Genomic DNA, 7,812 nt, shown 5'->3' with positions numbered 1-7,812 from the left:
TTCTTTCTTTCTTTCTTTCTTTCTTTCTTTCTTTCTTTCTTTCTTTCATCTCCAGTGCTTAGCACAGTGCATGACACATAGTAAACATTTAATAAATATTAATTGTATTGGACTGTATTTGTAAGAGAAACAATAAATTTAAAAGAAATATCATAAAAGAGCACCAGAGATAGAATACTTAGGATTAAATGAACCCATTGATGATATATATATATATATATATATATGAATAACACTCAATATTATGGAATATCTCTACTTGTTTGAGAGATGTCACCATCTTGAGATGCAGATTTCATGACATCATACTGAGCAGTTAAGATGTTAAGTCAGAAGGAGCTATTAGCATGTCATTTTTTAACCACACATTTCCTATCACTTTATCTATCACTTTAAGTGTTCCCATGACATTTCCCCCTGCATGAAATTGGCTTTTCCCAAATCTAGGTTTATTTTCCTGCCCAGTTGTTGTTGTTGTTATTGTTGTTGTTTACTTTTAGACACACCCCTGATCAGTTAGATTAGTTGGATTCTCAGAGGCCATCTAATCCAATCTAGATATTATGCATACTCTACATTGGCCAGTGATAATGCAAACTAAATAAAAGCATGGAAATCAACTATTTCCTATTCACTTTTGCAGCACTCTAATTGCTAAGAAAAAAAAAGTGTTTGGCTTGTTCACTACCCCACAATCTAAACTTGTCTCACTGCAAATTGAGCAAAGAGTTCTGACCTCTGAACCCAAACAGAACTGGTCATATCAGTAATATATCCTTCAGAGAAGCAGATTTTTTTTTTACAATCTGAATTCTCCCACTTCCTCTAACTAAATAGTGCATGGTATCAAGGGTAATGATATTCACAATGAAAATACAATAATAGGAATAGTAAACAAAGAATTGAATTTGAAGGATCAGTAAGAAATTAATAGAGGGAAGTCAGTTGTCTTTGATAAATTCAAGTCCCCTGGTCTATAGAAGCTACTTTTTTGGAGCCAAGAGAATTGGTAGATATTATGGCTTAATGATCTGATAATGTCCAATGATATCTGAAAGATAATAGAGGACAGAAGGAAATACAATAGAAATGTTGAAAGATGCATATTCCAATTTTCAAAAAAAAAGTATATGAAGTATATGAAAAGTATACAAAGTATATGAATCTCAGTACTAATGGCTAGTGAACTTAAAATGAATTACTGGAAAAAATCAAAAACAAATCATTAATTAGAATGTTAGTGAGTCACTAGTGAGTTAGTAGGATTTCAATAAGAACAAGCCATTTAAGAGTAACTATAATCATTGTTTTAAATACAGGTTTTCTAATTAAAAAATAAACCATGACAATGTCACAAATAGCATTTCCCCAAGTATTAACAAAATGTTTCACAACACATATCACACATGTAATTGAGAAAAAAATAAATCAAACTATTCTTTTGTAAAAAATAAAATAATAAAGAGATGTGGGTTAGACAACAATATCATTAGTTGATTTCAGGAGTCATTAATTCCCCTGTGTGGAAATTGCAAATCAAATCCCTATCTCAATGAACTCCTCTTCCATTTTTTTCATGGTCTTTGGAAGAAAATACAATCAAATGTGGAGTAGGTTTCCTTTGATTATGTCACTCTGATCTCTTTATCATATCTATCATGAAAAGTGGTCCTATCCTTTCACTGAGACTCTTTTACCAAATTAATTCTTATTTTGTTGTTTTGATCTTTAAGTTTCTTAAAATGCTTTTAAAAATCTTTTGCCATTGCCTGATTTTGCATACACATTTTATATCTCTCTTTGAAAAATGTATATTGAAGATGGAGGAGAGAAGCAAGGAAGATACCTGAACTCTCCCTAATTTCCCTTAAAAGCAATGCTAAATCAAGGCTCTGAAAGGATTCTGGAGCAACAGAACCTATAAAAAATGGAGTGAAATTTTTTTCCACCTTAAAATAACTTAGAAGGGTTTCAGGAAAGGCCTGTCTCTCTTGGATGAAAAAGGAGCACAACCCATTGAAGACAGTGTTCAGCAAGGCAGTAGGAGCTCTTAGATAAAACAATAATCATCAACAAAGACCCCATGGTTCTCACTCAGAAGGCCCGTGGTACAGCAGGCAGCTGTGGAGGATCCAGCCCCAGTGCAGAAGGCGAGTTTCAAGAGCCAGAAATCAGGCAAAAACAGGGACAACTAGGCCAGGACACACAAGAAGAGTGAGTAAGCAACCAGCACCTGAGGCCCCAGGACACAAAGTCAGTGATCAGGCCCCTGGCCCCCAGCACAAGAAGCTTAGGACAGTTCCCCCTATGCTCCAGAAGAAAAGTTTAATTTTGTTTTTTGTTTTTTTTTATTTTTTTATTTTTTTAATTTATTTATTTTTAGTTTTCAACATTCATTTCCACAAGATATTGAGTTCCAAATTTTATCTTCATCTTGTCCCTCGCCCCACCCCAAGATGGTATGCATTCTGAGTACACCTTGTCCTAATCTGCCCTCCCTTCTATCTCTCCACCTCCCCTTATTTTATCCCCTTCCCCTTCAATTTTCCTGTAGGGCAGGATAGATTTCTATTCTCCATTTCCTGTATATCTTATTTCCCAGTTGCATGTTAAAACTTTTTTTAACATTTTTTTTTAATTTTGGGTTCCAAATTTTTTCCCTTACTCCTCCCCACCTACCCTCATTGAGAAGGCAAGCAACTCGATACAAGTTATACATGTGTAGTCATGCAAAACACTTCCACAGTAGTCTTGTTGTGAAAAACAAAGTAAATTTCCCTTCATCTTATCCCGCCCCCACTTATTCAGTTCTCTCTTTTGACCCTGTGCCTCCTTAGAAGTGTATGCTTCTGATTACCTCCTTGCCTAATCTGCCGTTCCCTCTATCATCCTGCTCTCTTGCCCCCCACGATTTTCCTGTAGGGTAAGACAGATTTCCATACCCAATTGAGTGTGTATATTATTCCCTCCTGAAGCCAAATCAAATGAGAATAAGATTCACTCATTCCCTCTTACCTTCTCCCATTTCCCCTCCACTGTGAAAGCCTTTTCTTATCTGTTTTATGTGAGATAATTTACCCCATTCTACCTCTCCCTTTCTCCTTCTCTCCATATAATCCTCTCTCACCCCTTAATTTTATTCCCCAGATATCACCCCTTCATCTTCAATTCACTCTATGCACTCCATCTATCTCTCTATCTATCTACCTACCTATCTATCTATCTATCTATCTATCTATCTATCTATCTACCTATCTATATGCATATATATAATTTTTCCCCTCCAACTACTCTAATACTGACAAAGGGCTCATGAGTTACAAATGTCATCTTTCCATGAAGAATGTAAACAGTGCAACCTTAATGAGTCTCTTATGAGTTCTCTTTCCTGTTTACCTCCTCATGTTTCTCTTGAGTCTTGTATCTGAAAGTCAAATTTTCTATTCAGCTCTGGTCTTTTCATCAAGAATGCTTGAAAGTCCTCTATTTCACTGGATGTCCATTTTTTTCCCCTGAAGTATTATGCTGTTTTGCTGGGTAGGTGATTCCTGTTGTAATCTTATCTCCTTTGCCCTCCAGAATATTATATTCAAAGCCCTGTGGTCCCTTAATGTAGAACCTGCTAAATCTTGTGTTATCTGGATTACGTTTCCACAATACTTGAATTGTTTCTTTCTAGCTGTTTACAATATTTTCTCCTTGACCTGGGAACTCTGGAATTTGGCTACAATATTCCTAGGAGTTTTCCTTTGGGGATCTCTTTCAGGAGGTGATTGGTGGATTCTTTCCATTTCTACTTTGCCTTCCGGGGGAGGATCCAAGATGGCAGAGCAAAAGCAGTGACTTGCTTTGAGCTCTTTCCCAAACCCCTCCAAATACCTGCAAAAAATGTCTCTGAACAAATTCTAAAGCAGCAGAACCCACACAAAGACAGAGTGAAACAAATTTCCAGCCCAAGACAACCTGGATGGCTGATCAGAAAGGTATATTTCATGGGTAGGGAGAGAAGCACAATTTGGCATGGGCACACAGGCCTTATTGAACCTGGAGCATGTCTCAGAGGACTGAATCACGGGCAGCTGTGGTGGTTTTCAGACCTCTCAACCCAAGAATGCCAAAGACAACTTAGAAAGTCAGTAGGAAAAATCTGTGTCTATGGTGAGAGAGAAGCACAGGGTCCCAGCCCCAGTCATTGAGCATGGCCACAGGGCGGTGGCTGCCTCCTGAAATTCTAGCCCACAGACTGAGGGGGAATTGAGTGGTTGATCGGGGGGGATTGCAAGGATCTCTTTGCTGTTGCAGGATTCTCTTGCTTGGCCCGGGCTTGGATCTGTGTCACAGTTCTAAGTGGCAATCCTGGGACCAGGAGGAGTACTGATGTGGTTAAGCTTGTAGTGGCTGAGGAGAGAGAATCCTCCTCATAGTTCCAAGACAGAAAACAGTGCTTGTGGTCACTCATAGACCAGAGCACAAGCCAGGAAAGGAGTAAACACCTCACCCACTATCATACCACCTTGGAAGAACTGAAAATTTACAGGTCCCTAGAAGTATCTCTGAAAACAGCTGCACAAACCCCCAAAGCATGGGACAGTACATTCTCCACATTGGAAGCAGACCTCTACCTTAGCAAAGAGTTTATAACTCAAGTAATTGGCTGGGATCATGAGCAAGCAGCACAAAAGAGTCAGACCTTAGAATCTTACTTTGGTGACAAAGAAAATCAAAACATACAACCAGAAGAAGACAACAAAGTCAAAGCTCCTGCATCCAAAGCCTCCAAGGAAAGTATGAATTTGTCCCAGGCCATGGAAGAGCTCAAAAAGAATTTTGAGAAGCAAGTAAGAGAAGTGGAAGAAAAACTGAGAGAGATGCAAGAAAATCATGAAAAACAAGTCAACAGCTTGCTAAAGGAGACCCAAAAAAATAGTGAAGAAAATAACACCTTAAAAAATAGCCTAACCCAAATGGCAAAAGAGGTCCAAAAAGCCAATGAGGAGAAGAATGCCTTAAATAACAAAATTGGCCAAATGGAAAAGGAAGTCCAAAGGCTTACTGATGAAAATACTTCCTTAAAAATTAGAATGGAGCAATTGGAAGCTAGTGACTTTATGAGAAATCAAGATGCTCTAAAACAAATTCAAAAGAATGAAAAAATAGAAAACAATATGAAATATCTCACTGGAAAAACAACTGACATGGAAAATAGATCCAGAAGAGAGAATTTAAAAATTATTGGACTATCTGAAAGCCATGAACAAAAAAAGAGCCTAGACATCATCTTTCAAGAAATTATCAAGAAGAGCTTAATTTTAAAAGACAGGAAATAAGCAAACATCATGAGCAAGGAAAATAAAAGAACACTGACCATAAAGAATTATGACGGTGACAGGGAATATAAAGACACAAATTCAGAAGGAGTTAACATTGTCAATATAAATAAAGCTGAAAACTCAAATGGAAAACTATTAACAGTCATATCATTGCTTCTATTACTATATCAAGCCATATGTATGTAAGTAAAAATATAGCTTATCTTCAATATTCATAAAAAACCCAATAAAACTGTTAGTATGATTTTCTATATGTGAAATTTTTGAGGTGAAAGTTCATTATTAGCCAGTTTAGTATGTTTTCTAATAAATCTCTTTTTCCTTTTTAGAAGTATAGCTATTATTAAATAAAGCATCAAACTTAGAATAAGCAGTATTAGTTTGGGGTTCTATTTGGAGAAAGAAGAAACAGGATGTGAATATAAGTTAACTTTGATGTTATGATTAAAAATATTAATTAAGAGGTTAAAAAAAGGATTATGCTGGGGGAAGAGGAAAGGAGACAGAAAAGGGTAAATTGCATCACATGAAAAAGGCTCAAAGACCTATTACAGTAGAGAGAAGTAAAGAGAGGCAAATATTGTTTGAACCTTACTCTCATAGGGTTTGGCTCAACAGAACATTTGATCTCCAAATACCAGACTCCAGAAAGGTATAAAAAGGTAAACAGGAATGAAAAAGTAAAAATTTGTTATTCAAAAAGGGTAAGCTGTTTACATCCCTACATGAAAGATGATACTTCTAACTCTTGAGAACTATGTTGTTATTATGACATTTAGAAGGGGCATACTTAGAAACAGAATGTGAGTATAAGTTAACTTTGATGTTATGATCAAAAATATTAATTAAGAGGTTAAAAAAAGGATTACATTGGAGGAAGAGGAAAGGAGACAGAAAAGGGTAAATTGCATCTCATGAAAAAGGTTCAAAAACCTATTACAGTAGAGAGAAAGAAGTAGAGAGAGGCAAATATTATTTGAACCTTACTCTCATAGGATTTGGCTCAAAGAGGAAATAATATACATACTCAGGTGGGTGAAGAAATCTTTCTGACCCTATAGGAAGTAGGAGGGGAAAAGGGAAAATAAAGGAGGAGGTAGAAATAACAGAGGGGAAAGGGATAAAAAAGAAGAGAGAAAAGCATAAATGGGGGGATGGGATGGAGGGAAAGACATAGTTAGAAATCATACCAGTAAACCTGAATGGGATGAACTATCTCATATAGTGGAAGCAGATAGCAGAATGGATTAAAAATCATAATTCTACTATATGTTGTTTACAAGAAACACATTAGAACCAGGGAGATACATAAAGAGTAAAGATAAAAGGGTGGGTCAAAATATATTATACTTCAACTTAAGAAAAAAAACAACAAGGTAGCAATCCTGATCTCAGACAAACTAAAAGAAAAAAAATAGATCTAATTAAAAGAGATAAGGAAGGAAACTACATCCTGCTAAAAGGTAATATAGACAATGAAGTAATATCAGTACTAAAATTATGTGCACCAAGTGATACAATATCCAAATTCTTAGAGAAGTTAAAGGAGATACACAAAGCATAGACAACAAAACAATACCAGTGGGGGACCTCAACCTTCCCATTTCTGAACTAGATAAACCTAACCACAAAATAAAGAAGAAAGAATTTAAGGAGGTGAATAGAATTTTAGAAAAGAAAATGGAATGGAGACAGAAAGGAATACACTTTTTTATCAGCAGTACATAGAATCTAAACAAAAATTGATCATGTATTAGGACATAAAATACCTCACAATCCAATGCAAAAAGTCAGAAATATTAAATGTATCCTTTCCTGATCATAATACAACAAAATTATATGTAAAAATGGGCCATGGAAAGATAAAGATTAATCAGAAACTAAATAATCCAATCCTAAAGAATGAGTGGGTCAAACAACAAATCATAGAAACAATCATTAACTTCCTCCAAGAAAATGGCAATAATGAGAGAACATACCAGAACTCATGTTTGGCAACCAAAGCATTACTTAGGGGAAATTTTATATCTTAAAATGCTTTCATGAATGAAATAAAGAAATAGGAGATTAACGAATTGGGCATACAACAACAACAACAACAAAAAAGAAGAGCTAGAAAAAGAACAAATTAAACACCCCCAATTTAATACCAAATTGGAAAATCTGAAAATCAAAGGAGAGATTTATAAAATTGAAATTGTGAAAATTATGGAACAAATTAAATTAAGAGCTAGTTTTATGAAAAACAAATAAAATTGAAAAGCCTTTGGTAAATTTGAATTAAAAAAGAAGAAAACCAAATTACCAGTATCAAAAATGAAAAAGGCGAATTCACTAACAATGAAGAGGAAAGTAGAACAATAACTAGGAGCTATTTTGCCCAACTGTATGCCAACAAATATGACAATCTTAATGAAATGGATGAATACTTACAAAAAATGTAAATTGCCCTGCTTAACAGAAGAGGAAATAAAACACTTAA

The sequence above is a fragment of the Vombatus ursinus genome, unplaced genomic scaffold, assembly GCF_900497805.2.
Source record: "Vombatus ursinus unplaced genomic scaffold, bare-nosed wombat genome assembly UNPS02009573.1, whole genome shotgun sequence".
NCBI classification, from domain to species: Eukaryota; Metazoa; Chordata; class Mammalia; order Diprotodontia; family Vombatidae; genus Vombatus; species Vombatus ursinus.
Note: the sequence above shows the minus strand (reverse complement) of the source record.